A 14,468-nucleotide genomic window follows, 5' to 3' on the forward strand; every position below is an offset into this window, starting at 1 on the left:
ATATTTCTGGAGGAAAAAGGTTAGCTGACACTTTTTGCCTATGTATCCATTTTGAAAACTAGCTTTATTGAGGTGTGATTGACAGACAATAAACTACATATATTTAAAGGTAACAATTTGATACATTTTGACATACATAGGCATCCAGGAAAACATCACCACTGTCAAGATGAGGAACATTTCCATAACCCTGCAAAATTTGCTTGTGTCATTAATAATCCCTCCCTCTCACCTCTTCTTGACCCCACTCCTAAACCCCCAAGAAAACCCTGACTGCTCTCTGTCACTATAGATTAGGGTGCATTCTCTATGATTTCATGTAAATGGAATCATCAAACTCGTTTTTGTTTGCTTTTTGTCACTTAGCAAAAGTATTTTGAGATCCATCTACATTGTTGTATGTATCAACAGGTCACCCCTTTTTATCACTAAGTAATATTCCACTGAGTATATATACATATACAGTATATGCCTGACACTGTAGACAGAGACAAAATACACCATCGGGAAAAATTTATTATGAAGGAAAAAGGAGTGTGTCACAGGGAATCAGACTTAGGAATGGAGCCTGAGGAGTTGCAGGTCCTGGGACTGTGTGGTGGTGAGAACAGAACTATTTTGCTCCAGTTTTGCTCATCTTATGGCTATGCATAGGAGAGAGACTTGTTATATCCCTGAAGCATGAACTACTTGAAGTGTGCAAGCAACCTTCTTAAGGGTCTGTCTCTCTTCTGTCCAAGTATTACTCAGAAGGTGTGTTGCTGTTTTCACTTCATAAGAGTGACAGCAGGCATCTCTGTGGTTGCGTTGTTCCCATTCTACCAACATTGGGTATAGTAGCTTCCCTGTTTCACCAGGTCCCATGTGGTGGCAGTGGTGTTGGTGGGCGCAAAGTTCCAACTGCAAGTGACACCTGTGAGGAACTGTTGGGCTCAGGCTGATTGAGGGGATGATTTCTAATGAGGGTTTGATTATAGAAATGTGAAAATAGCTTTGAGGATAATTGAGAAGGGACTGTGATTTCTTATTGCATTTCTAAAACAATCAAGAAGAAGGTCACAGTCACTGACACTTAGTAGAATAGATGGGACTACATTTATACTCACTGGCTGCGGAAGCCTGAGACATTCAGGTAACACACACAAGTAGCCGTGAGTCCAGGTAGAATGAAAAAGGACCACAAGAGGGCCAGCCTGGTGGCTCAGGCAGTTGGAGCTCCATGCTCCTAACGCCAAAGGCTGCCGGTTTGATTCCCACATGGGCCAGTGGGCTCTCAACCACAAGGTTGCCAGTTTAATTCCTCGACTCCCGCAAGGGATGGTGGGCTGCGCCCCCTGCAACTAATAACGGCAACTGGACGTGGAGCTGAGCTGCGCCCTCCACAACTAAGACTGAAAGGACAACAACTTGAAGCTGAACGACACCCTCCACAACTAAGATTGAAAGGACAACAACTTGACTTGGGAAAAGTCCTGGAAGTACACACTGTTCCCCAATAAAGTCCTGTTCCCCTTCCCCAATAAAATCTTAAAAAAAAAAAAGTACCATAGGAGATGAATAATGATAGCAAACATGCAATGAGAATTTTATAATGTATCAGGTAGTATTCAGAGTGCTTTAAATGGATAAATTCATTTAATCGCATAACACAAAACTTTTATGATGTGGGTTGCAAAACTCCCCACCCCCCAAAAAAATATGTTAAAGTGTTCTCAGGAAATATCTGCTATTCTTAAGCTATGGGAATATAGTAACTCACAGACATATTCACTTTATCATGACTATACCTATGATTGCTGTAAAAAATATTATTTCCATTTTACAGGTGAGGAAACTGAGGCCCAATGAGCTTAGGTGAATTTCCCAAGGTTACATAGCTAAGAAGTGGCAGAGCCAAGATTAGAACCAAGGCAATCTGGCTCCAGAACCCATGTTCTTAATCACTCTGCCCTGTTGACTCTAGAGAAAAAGATGTAAAATGCTCCTGAATACAGAGAAATGTAACATTATTTTTTACTGAGGGAATAAGAAGGGCTTCATGCATATACAGTATTTTAAATCACATTTTTGCAGAATTATGGAAGAAGAGAATTGGGGGTTTGTAAGGGTTAGGACAGAATGGAAAGCATTTCTGTCTGACATTAAATTATGCCAGTGGTTCTAAATACATTTTTTTCATTCACTCTAAATTTGGCCATAATTATAATGGAGGCAGCATATATCAAATACAGCTGAACTGACTTATTAAGGATACATATGTGTTTTATTGACTTTTGTCAAACGTTTTTGAGTATTATTCCCCTGTCTTTTGGTCACTTAGAGTGACCATTTCTTTAAATACAGTGTGGTGGAGGAAATCATGTGTTAGGGAGTAGAACTACCTGGGCTGGTCCAATTCCTGGCTCTATGACTCTTTAGCTGAGTGGCCTGGGGCAAGTTGTCAACCTCTTGTCAGAATTGTGAGGAGTCTGATGTTTTACCTACTTGCAAGCTAACAAGTTAGTCTGTCACAGATTCATGGATACTGGCAGAAGATGTGAGACGTGTGAGTCAGAGACAAAGGACTTTATTATTCATGGCAATAGCAGTAGCCAAAATGTCAGCTTTTGTGCCACTTTCATGAGCCCCAATTATTATAGAGTGATGTGAAGGGGCAAGAGATGTTTGCAAGTGCCAAGGCTTGTGTTACAGGAGAGGAACCTTGAGTGTAGGGAACCCAAATCTTTTGTAATGTGCAATAAGCCTTCTTGGCCTTTGCTCTGAAAGGAGATGTTATCTTTATACTGGAAAATAAACAAATCTGCCCTTTGCCCCTGAGGGAGACATTATCTCTATTTTTCCATACTTGTTTGCTATACAAATATCATTAAGATGACAGTCTGGAGAAAAGGCAGCCAGTGCCTCTGCTCATAGAATGTACAGAGACATGACAGAGCCCTGGAAAATTACCTCCCGACACCTCCATGTGCACAGTTTATGCATCTATGAAAGGGAAATAATTATAATTCTTCACAAGGTTGCTGTGAGAATTCAGTGAGATGATATTTGAAAAGAGCTTAGAAGGGCATCTGCCACATTGCAAGCATTCAGTAACTGTTGGTTGTTATAGTTCTCCTTGTTGCTATTATTTGTTATTATTATCTCCCTCCACCGCTCCCCCCCCAAAAAAAAAGAAAGAAAGAAAATTTGTGCACAATCTCATTTAACTAACTGTAGGAAGTTTTGCAAAAGATTCCTGGGGTTTGTCTATTATCCATTACTCCTAACTCCAGTTCCTGTTCAATTCTCTACTCCTTCGATATCTTTCAGTTTCCCCAGCCCTGTTTAGCTTCTTTGTTCCCAAAATGTGACCACAGTGTCATCTCCTTCACTTCCCAAAGTACAACAAATAGAATATTCTTCTATGTAACAAATTTTCATTGAAAGTTTGACTAGAATGATTGCCTCTGAAATTTGACTATTGGTCATTGTTATTCTAAAGTTCTTCAGTTGTGTCTTTAAACAGGGGATCACTTTCCCCTAATACCCACTCCATTCCACCCCACCCATCCCTACCACTGCGAAAACCTTGCTGTCTTACTTTCTTATGCAGAGTAATTCACAGCTTATTTGTCCCAACGTGAGTCTGAGGGCTTTTTTTGTAACTAAAGATCCATTAAAGTGTTTTTCATAAATGAAAGGGGCAGTTTTTCCCTTAAGATAAATTCTGCAGTTCCCCTAAAATGTAGAAGTGGTTGAGGTCAAATTAAAAAACACAAACAAAAAAAATATTACATTTCCTTCCAGGTCTAAAAAAAGCTATTTAAAATTGCTATTAATTTTTAAAACAATCTGGAGAGATTGTTTTACACGTTTAGTCTCAGTCTTTCAGATAGAAGTCCAGAGTACAGTACATTCAATTGATTTATTCAAGAAAAACAGCAAATCTTTAGTTAAATTATAATAAGACAGCATCTGGATAATCCATAATTTAGCACTTTAACTTTTAAAGTTTAATAAAAGTACATAGCTTCTATTTCTATTTTTTAGTAAGAACTATAAACAAAGTGAAAATTATCTTCTCTGTCTCTTCCTACAATATAGTTAAAAGTAAATATAGTAATATTTGGGAATTAAAGAAGTAAAAATTATTACCTAAATGTGAGATACCTCTTTGCTTATACTCTTCAATTACAACTAAGAGAATAAAGGTGATCAATTATTACTCATTAGTACACTATTTAAGTTTAACAAAATACAACATCCCTTACTGTTAACAATGAAAAACTTTCCTTTTTATCTCCCTGTAAAAGATGCTGGTATTTATTAAACAGCAGTTATTGATTTGGGCACATTAAGTTCTGTTGATTTTCTTCATACAAATTTTTATACACCTTCTCTTTTAAATATTTAGATGAATAAATTTATTTTTTCCTACTGTTCAAAAGCAGCCAAAACAAACATATGTTTTTTAAACATATTTTATATCAACATTTTAATGAGTTTTGCTTTAATGATTAATTCAATGTGAAGTTAGTAACATTTAATTGAGTTAGGAAAATAGAAAATAATTATTCAGATGCCTGAATTAGGGGTACAATAATAGTCAAGAACAACAAAATCCTGTTTAACTAAACGTATCTAATGGGAACTTTGAATTAAGTTTTCACTTTGTTTGTTCTGGATACTCAGAGGAGGGAAGGAAGGAATATTATCAGGTGAGACAGAATAAAAGTTTTAAACTTTATTCTTTGTTCTGAGAAAGTCTGGGCCTTCCTTAAATTAGTGTTTTTGTTTTGTTCTGTTTTGTTTTGTTTTAATCCTTTGATATTTTAAGTAGACCATGAATAGTCTCAATAGTGCCATATTCCAAAATGGAGAATCCTAACTTACCTAAATTTTCACATATCTAATAAGGAGAAAACCATATTCTCCACCTTTTTCCTTCTAACAGGGAGCTGAAAATTGCTCCAAGACCTAACGGAAACACTTAACACAATTGTCTGTGAATAAAAGGAGCCGAAAGGTCAACATTTATAGCTATTACACTTGACAGCTAAAAGGGGTGAGTATGCATTTGAGCTTCTTAGCGAAATTATTATGAATTTTGGTAGTGAATCACAGACCTCTGTAATATGCCTCAATGAAATTATTTAATTATAATTTAACTATTTCTTTAAAGGATTTAGGAAGTTTTCAGTTCACATACATAAAGACAAACACAGGCACATGTATATGAACATATACACACCATGGAGCAACTAAGAAAAAGTTCTGATGAAAGAACCAGAAACCAGGCAGAAGAGGGGCATAGATGAGACAGCAAGCATCTGGGGTGGTGATGGAGGTGATAATGCTCGTGGTAGCGATGATGATGGTAGCTGTTATTTTCTGGTTGCCTACTGTGGGGAGTCATGATGCTAGGAATTTTACTTGCTGAGGGACTCACTACATTTGAGCATTACATTAATTCATCTCTAAGATTTCCAGTAACTTTAATTTTTTAAAAATAATTTTCAGAAGTTCCACTGGGGTGGGTCACTGGAGTTCCTCATGATGTTACACCAGAAGTCAGTCTCCTCAGAGCACTTTTAATGGATAGGTTTCATAATTTTCTGAAATGTAAAAATGTTGTCTCAAAAATGTACTTGGGTTTTATTAACTTCACAATTCATCCTACATCCAGACAAATTCCAGGTAGACTTTTTGGCCTGTAATGATGATTTTACGTACTAGGCTCAATGTGGGCGATTTAGGTGATTTATTACAACAGCACAGAAAATATGTTTGATGTGCAACCTGAGGAAAGACAAACCTCCTACCATGTGCCTATCTTGATGAGTACTGAGGATGAAAATGGTTGTCTCTCTTTTTCTTTATGGAAATTCAAATCCAATCGCTCCTCACTAACTTACTTTAATTAGAGCTAGGAAAACAATTGAACCTTCAGATTTTATTTTCATCAATAAATTCAGTTTTTTTCCTTCCTAAAATATCTTTTTATGACTTTTATTGAAAAGCAAAGTGAATGAAATTAATTATACAATTTCTCTGTCGTTGGGGACATTAATCTAAAGTGAAATATCTATGAAACAGAGATAAACCCAGAAAATTTCCAGGTAATCTTCATGTTAGTTAGGATTAGTTTTGGTTGCAGATGAAAGGAAAACCAAAACATCTACTTAAACACTCAGAATTTCTTCTTCTAATATAAAAGAAGGGAGAGTGGGCCGTCCATTGTTGAGAATGCTCCAAGAAATAATTCGAAATTCAGGCTCATTCATTCTCCTTGCATACGACTTTCATTCTCAAGGTCATTCATGGTCCAACACAACTACTAGAGCTCCAGTCATGTCTGTAACTCAAGGAACAGAAAGGAAGAAGCAAGATGAAAGAAGGCTGTACCTCCCACCTGTGTTAACTCCCTTTCCTGAAAATGACACAAAATTATTCTACAGTAATGCTTCTATTATCATGTCATTACTCAAAACATAGTTACCTAGCCACACATAGCATTAGAGGAGGCTGGAAATTATAAATTATAGATGGGCATATTGCCAATTCAAATAAAGGTGGGGTTCTTTTATTGAGAAAGATGTAGGGAAAGGTTTTTGGATAGGTGGTTAGCTATTGGACAACAATCTTAAAAATAATCATCCAGGTGCTTTCTCCTACTTGAATTTATTGAAGTTGACTATACAAAGGAACCATACAGAGTAAATGTACATGTCATACTTTTTGCCCAAATAACTCTCACTAATTACCAGGGAAATTTTAGCAGCTAGTAGACCTCACTTAGGCCAGGACCTAACTGAAGGTTAAGCATGCAGGCTGTAGAGTCAGGCAGAGTTGGGTTTGACTCCTTGCTCTATACTCTCTAGGAGTAGGACTTAGTTTTCCTCAACTGTAAAACAGGGTGATCAAGGGAATCTGCCTCAAAGGATTGCTGTGGGTTAAGAGAATATAGGACAATCCCTGAGCATTGTGCCTCGTACATACTGACCATGCCCTAAGTGTTAACTATTATTATTATTCTCTACAGCAGCTTTCCTTCTCGTTTATCCCTTGTGACTTTTATCAATGTAGATTTATATTCCTATTCCAAGCAGAATAAGACTACATGTCCTATTCTATGTCTAATGACATAGAGCCACCCCACTGCTCAAGGGATAGGACCAGAAATGTCCATGCAGGAGAGTCATCTCTCTGCTGGGTACACAGATATTTCTAGGGCGTGACTTTTATTTGAGTTGTAGTCAATGCCCAAGAAGTCTCATGTGTCTAAACTGAATCTGCTCGTGTGGTCTCACATATAAAGGGTACCAACGATGACAATTGGCCAATGTCCTTTGAATGGGAGCTACCCTAAAAAGGTCCCAGATTACTGGTGGTAGAGGCTGGTCTTTCATCTGGATAATAGAATATGTGTCAGGCATTGCATTTACTTTGATGTTCCTGTAGAAATTCCTGTATTTTAGACATTGTATTTAATTTTATCTTCTTGATGAAAACAGCATGTAAAACCGCAGACAGCCAGGGCTAAGGTATAACCAATGCTGATTACTACCCTCCATCCCCCTGGTGAATTTTCTGTTTTGTAAAGTGATTTTAAACTCTTTACATTCTCTGAACTTCATAAGACTCCAACAAGGTCAGCAGAGTGGAGGGAAATATAATTTTCTTTGTTTTGCACACGAGGAAACAGACTCAGCTTTAAGTGTCCTACATGAAGTCATATGGATTTCAAGCAGTAGAAGAGAGAACAGAATCCAGGTCCTCTGACTACAAAGTGGTATCTTTTAAACTCCAGAAAGCAAATCTACGGGGAGGCTGCTGAATAGCTTCTGAGTTGCCAAAAAGCCGAATTTGCAAATGGCTTCCGGAACAGTACTGAAGACTGCAGGTGAAACAAGGCAGCTGTTTGTTTTTTTTCATCAAGTTATAATTTTGCATTAGGAGCTTCCACAGAACATCCTTCATTTACCCTCGAGGAGTTAGTGAGATGCACCTTACTTTCATTCATATATGAGTTCTTTCAAAGGTACAGCATCTGAGCAGTGAGAATTGGCACTTGTGATTAGCAAAGTGACTCCCTGGTGAGAAGTGCCAAATGATCAATAGTAAGGGAGACTGAAAATAAGCCAAAGACACGTCCATTCATATTTCCATTCCTTTAAGATTTATTTAACCTCCATACATGTCCTAAGTTAGGTAACAGGGACACAAAGTTGAATAGTAGGCCACAAAACTATCAACAGTTTTGATACTGCGAAGTTTACTGCGGGAGAGAGAAAACACATGTGACAAGCACTGCTTTAGAACGTTATGAATAAGTACAATGAAAGCGAAGAAAAGGGAAACGCTTCTTTTTTGAGTGGTAACATTGTAACTGGGCCTTGAAATACGAGAAGATTTTACCACGGAAACAGGAGACAGGAGGGCATAATGAACATGGAGACAAGATGACATCTGTCATGGTCAGGCAATTTTAATGAATGTGGCTGGAACATATGGGGTAAGGACTGGGGCAGGGGCGGGGAGAGTCAGTGGGAGAAGGAGGTGGAAGTGAGAGATGAAAGGGATGTGAGATCTGATAGCAAGGCCAAACTGAAGGGCTGAGGAATTTACACTTTATCTTGCAGGTGGAAGAGAAGGGTTTAATCGGGGGAGTGACATGATCAGATCTGAGTGAGAAACAATCTGGAGGCCCCGTGCAGGTTAAACGGGGATGCGTGGGATGGGGTGGGCAGAAAAAAGAACTCAGCAAAAAAATGGGTGCTTCACTGGTAGCAGAATTCTTACATTTTCTTTCCCTTAAATTTGCTTCTACTCTTTAGTGTATTTTTTTTTTTTTTCAGGAATTTCCAGGCATTCTGGAGATATTAGTGCTTTTTCTAACCAGTCCAGGAGTTAACCCTGATTGTCAACCTAGATATTCATCAGAAGCCATAACATAACAGCATTAAACATGAGTCATCAAACTCTAGTCTGAAGAGAACTGGGGCAAGCACTGCAGAGTCCCTCGTGTACACATGGGATGACTGCTCTGCAGCATCCATGCCATGAAGACACAGCACTTTCAAGTATGTCTCTGTCCCTGGGTCCATCGCGGCCCAATGTGCCACAGATTACCTCACTCTACTTTATATTTAAAATCCCAGGCTTTGACCTCTAAGAGGTGTTAGCTGGATAAGACAGATAGTGAGAATCAGTAGCCCAAAGATTCTTGACATTTCTTCTAGTAATAAGCCCCAGAGACTCACTATTCAACATTTAACATTAAGAAGTTGAACTTCAGGTAGCCCTAGGAAGAGTAAAGATTAGTTACCAGTTCATCAATCAATCAATCAATAAAAGGAGGCTTTTCCAGGCAACCTAGAAGCCTAGAAGATACCCGTTCAACTGGTTTTACAGTCCTAATAGACTCAATCAGATAGTGTGGACAAAGAAAGAAAAAAAAGGTCACTTGAGCCAAAAACTTGGTTTCAATGATTTAATGTCCTGGATTGAATGATTAGCTTCTGGCTACATTTTCCAGTCAATTTAGTAAAGAGTCATTTTATGTATAGTCCCAGCCAGAGAGAAATGGGCACCTGTGATCCATTTTGCACAACACAATGTCTTTTATATCTTTTGAAATAAGTATCGTGTTATAATTTCTTTTGCAATTCTTTTTTAGGAATACAATATTTGTTTCCTCTATGTCCTTAAATATCCGTAGTCAAAGCTTCATTTCCACCATATCCTTCCATGTATCCATTCACTGATGATGTATGTAGTTTGGGTAGCAAAAATAACAATAATTGTTAACATTCACATAGCATTTACCAGGCATTATTATTAGTACTTATTATTTATTTATTTGTTTAATGTTCACACTAACCTGAAAAGGAAAGTCTTCATAGGAGATAGGAAAATGGGAGAATAGAGAGGTTAAGTAACCTGTCATGGTCACATTGCTACACATGGAGAGCTGGAATACAAAACCAGGCAATCAGTCCTTACCTCTCAGAGCACAGCCTGGTTAAAGTTTCAAGCAAAGCAAGCACTAGCATTTGGTGAAGAATCAAATTTCCTCAAGGGCAATAGGTCCACCTTAAATGTCCAATCTCTTTTTCTTCTTTTTTTTAATCTTTTTTTTTGGTAATTCAACAGAAAGAACTAAAATCCATTTTCTAATAGATTGGAGAACCTGCCAATTTGATATTAAAATGCACTATGTGTGAATTGGGGCCATCAGGTCTGTGTCTGTATCCCAGACGTCACATTTGACAAAAAAGACTTCACAGCCAGTGGTGATTTTCATTAATGCTATTTTAACTGTTTCTCATCCATGCTTTGTTGCAAAAGATACCTGAGTGGATAGGCGTTTAAAAATGTCTGTTTCACGTGCCATCCCAAATGTCATTAAAATTGTGGAAAGTGCTCCATACTCTTTAAATGGCTACAAGAGAAAACAGTGGGGGTAGCACAATGTCCACATGCAGCGCTTGCCTAAAGTCTGGTCGTTCAGGCACCTGTATCTTATGATCTTTGCTTTCAGATCTGCATCTAGGGCTCTGGGCTTCTAAGCCATTATTCTGTGTGTGTGTGTGTGTGTGTGTGTGTGTGCGCGCGCGCGCTAGAATTAGAGATATGGACACAAAATGCTTGTGATTAAAAGGTCAGGAGGCTCTCCTCGCCTCTGTCCCTACACGGAGTGCTGTACAGCTTGCTTTCTTATGTATTGTCTCATATTTTAAACCTGAAATACATGTCTTCACCCTGTGCCTGATATATTAAGCTATTGATAGTTCATGAAAGATGTGAAGAGGGGAGCTTGTTTGGGCATCCAATTCCTAGCGTCTTTTCCAGACTCTCTTCGAATTTGGAGGACACTGTCATGGGCCACACAACATGGTCAATTATTTAAATGGAAAAATAAATTCCTATGCAACATTTCGTGTCTGATTTACAAATGTTATGTAAAACCCCAGTCTTGGTTCTGAGGCAAAACATGAATAAGGATGTGAAATCAAACAGGGAAGTATTGCCTCTGGCTCCAGCCCTTACTCCCCAACGGCCCCCACCCCTGCCCCACCAACAACACAGCTGCATTCATCTCTCAGCAGACCTTTTCTCCTCTTGTCCCATTCTGAACAATGCATGCCTTTGGCCATTTTCCTTCATCTGTCTACCCAGTTCTCCCTTTGATATAACCTTCTATCAACCTTCTCTAATAGAATTATGTAAGTAATTTTTTCCACTTAATTATTTGAAAATGTTTTCATTTAATGGAACAGTAATTAAATTGAAAAGATAAGTCATATAAATGGCTACATTTTCTAGATGCAGAGGGTGAAAAAAACAGAATTGCATTACAGGGTAAAATCACTCTACTAAGAGCTTCTGGATCTCATGGTTTGCCAAATCTCCAGTCAGCTATGTGATGTAACTGGTGTGTACTAGCATGGCATTTTGTGGGCAGGGTGGTTTTATTAAGCATGCTATTCTTTCTTGCCTGTCTCCCTCGCTAAAGGCTAGAAAAGCCAAATGTTTATTCACCCAGTTCTAGGCAATTAAATATGGAGAAAAATATGCTGGAAGATTCTAGGAGAGATCTTGGTCTCCCTGTTAAGAGAGAAGTGTAGGAGGGAAAAGGCTCTGTCCCCACTGCTTCCTAATTCTGAAAGTGGTTATGTGAGAACATGATGGTAGGAGCTGATGCAGCCATCTTGCAGCAAGGAGGAGAAGGCCAAGGGCATTGCAGAGACTTTGACAGAGGGACTTAGTATCATCCACTTGCAGTAGTATTCATTTTAACTCTATTCATTGCATGTTTATTGTGTACCAGGCACTGTACTAGTGCTGGGGATTCATATGTCCCTGCTTACAGGGACCTTACATTTTAGTAGGAGGAAAGTTAAGAGGTATGATTTAAAAAAAAAAAAAAATTTAAGAAGGACAAGGGATCTGGAGAGAAATGGGGGTGATACTTTATATGGGTTGATAAAAGAATGTCTATCTGATAAAGTGACATCTGAGAGGGCTGAAGGAAGTAAGGGAGCAAGTCATGCAGATATTTGGGGAGTGGGAGGTGGTAAGAAGTGATCCAGGAAGAGGGAACAGCATATGCAAAGGACCTAAGGGAAAACATGCTCAGCATGTTCAAGGAGCTGTAGCAAGAGCAGAGAGGCCAGAACAGAGTGAGCAACAGAGAAAATAAAAGGAATGAGATAAAAGAGATCACAGGCGTCCAGGTCGGTTAGAGGCTTGAAAACTGTGGTAAGCGTTTTAGATTTCATTCTGAAGGACATAAGAAATCACTGGAGGATTTTGAGTAGGGGAACAACACAGCACTTAAATTTTACTTTTCTGGTACTTCAAAAAACCTTTTCTGGCTGTTGGATATAGAAGACATTAAGGAGAGCAAGGGATGAAAAGGGAGGCAAGATAGAAAAATACTGTAAGAGATGATAGTAGCTGGCCATAGGTGGACATGGTGTAGGCAGAGAAAAAGGTTAGATTCTAGATATATTTTGCAGGTCAAACCACCAGGAATTGCTGATGGGTTTGATACTGGGTATCTTTCCAACAAAGGCCTATCTTCAGATTTCTTAATATATGAGAAAAATACACTCTTCTTGTTTCATCACCATTAATGTGGTATTCTCTCACTTGCAGCTGAAAGTATCCTTGATATATTATAGCTAGAAGCAAAACTACTATTTCTCCATATATTCTTTTCTTTCCAGTTTTAGTGCAAACTGAATCATTAGAGTTGAATCATTCTAAACTCTTACACAACAGTTTGTCTATAAAATTTACTTAATTATTAGACTGTTGAAATATAACAGAATATAAAAAAAACAGAGGCACAGGTGGCTTAAATGAGTTCGGATTACAATAATACTATAAGATGATAATACAAAATAGTGTCAACTATTTTTCTTTTTTAAAGATTTTTATTAAAAATATAGCTAACATACAATATTATATTAGCTTCAGGGGTCCACCATAATTATTCAACATTTATATACCTAAAGAAGTGATCACTGTGATAAGTCCAGCAACCATCTGACACTGTACCCACTACCGCAATATTATTGGCTATATTCACCATGTTGTAGTTGCATCCCCATGGCTTATTTTATACCTGGAAATTTGGACCACTTATTCTCCTTCCTCTTTTCTCTGCTTTTTAAATTTTTCAATTACAGTTGACATTCAATATTATTTTATATTAATTTCAGGTGTACAGCACAGTGGTTAAATAATTTATGCAGTGATCCTCCTGACTAGTCTAGTACCCACCTTGCATTATACACAGTTATTACCATGTTATTGGCTATATTCCTTATGCTTTACTTTATAAACTCATGACAATTTTGGAACTACCAATTTGTACTTCTTAGTCCCTTCACCTTTCTCACCCTGCCCCCCAACCCTTCCCATCTGTCATCCCAACAGATTTAGTAACCACTTGACACCATATATAGTTATTAAAATATCATTGGCTACATTCCTTATGCTGTACCTTACATCCCCATGACTTTGTAACAACCAATTTGTACTTCTTAATCCCCTCCCCTTTTTTCACCCACATCCCCAACCCCCTCCCATCTGGCAACCATCAAAATGTTCTCTGTGTCTATGAGTTTGTTTCTAAATTATTTTTGTTGTTCATTTTGTTCTTTAAATTTCATATTTAAATCAAATCACATTGCATCTGTCTTTCTCTGTCTGGCACTTCACTCAGCACAGTACTTTCAGGTCCATCCATGCTGCCACAGATGGCAAGAACCCATTCCCTTCCATGGCCAACCAATATTCCATTGTATATATCACTACCTCCTCTTTACCCATTCTTCCATTGACGTCAGGCTGTCTCTCTGTCTTGGCCGTTGTAAACAATGCTGCAATGAACATATGGATGCACAGATCCCCTTGAAGTAGCTTTTTGGGTTTCTTCAAATAAATACCCAGAAGTGAGATTACCAGGGTCCTTCTTTGTCTCTTGTTATAGTCTTTGTTTTAAAGTCTATTTTGTCTGGTATAAGTATTGCTACCCCATATTCTTTATTTTTGTTTGTTTTTTGTTTCTATTTTTATGAAATAATATTTTCCATCCCTTTACTTTCCATTTTTGTGTGTCTTACAATCTGAAGTGAGTCTCTTGTAGGCAGCATATATAAGAGTTTTATTTTCTTATCCATTCAGCTCTCCTATGTATTTTGATTAGAGCATTTAATCCATTTACATTGAAAGTAATTGTTGATAGATATGTAGCTATTGCCATTTAATTATTCATAATTTTGACCTTTTTCTTTTCCTTTGTTTTTTACTGTCTTAAAGAGGTCCTTCTAACATTCCTTGTAATACTGGTTTAGTGGTTATGAATTTTTTTAGCTTCCTCTTATCTGGGAAGCTCTTTATTTGTCCTTTGATTTTAAGTGATAGCCTTTCTGGGTAGAGTACTCTTGTTTATAGGTCCTTGCTTTACATTACGT

This window comes from Rhinolophus sinicus, linkage group LG01 (genome assembly GCF_036562045.2).
Source record: "Rhinolophus sinicus isolate RSC01 linkage group LG01, ASM3656204v1, whole genome shotgun sequence".
NCBI lineage: Eukaryota > Metazoa > Chordata > Mammalia > Chiroptera > Rhinolophidae > Rhinolophus > Rhinolophus sinicus.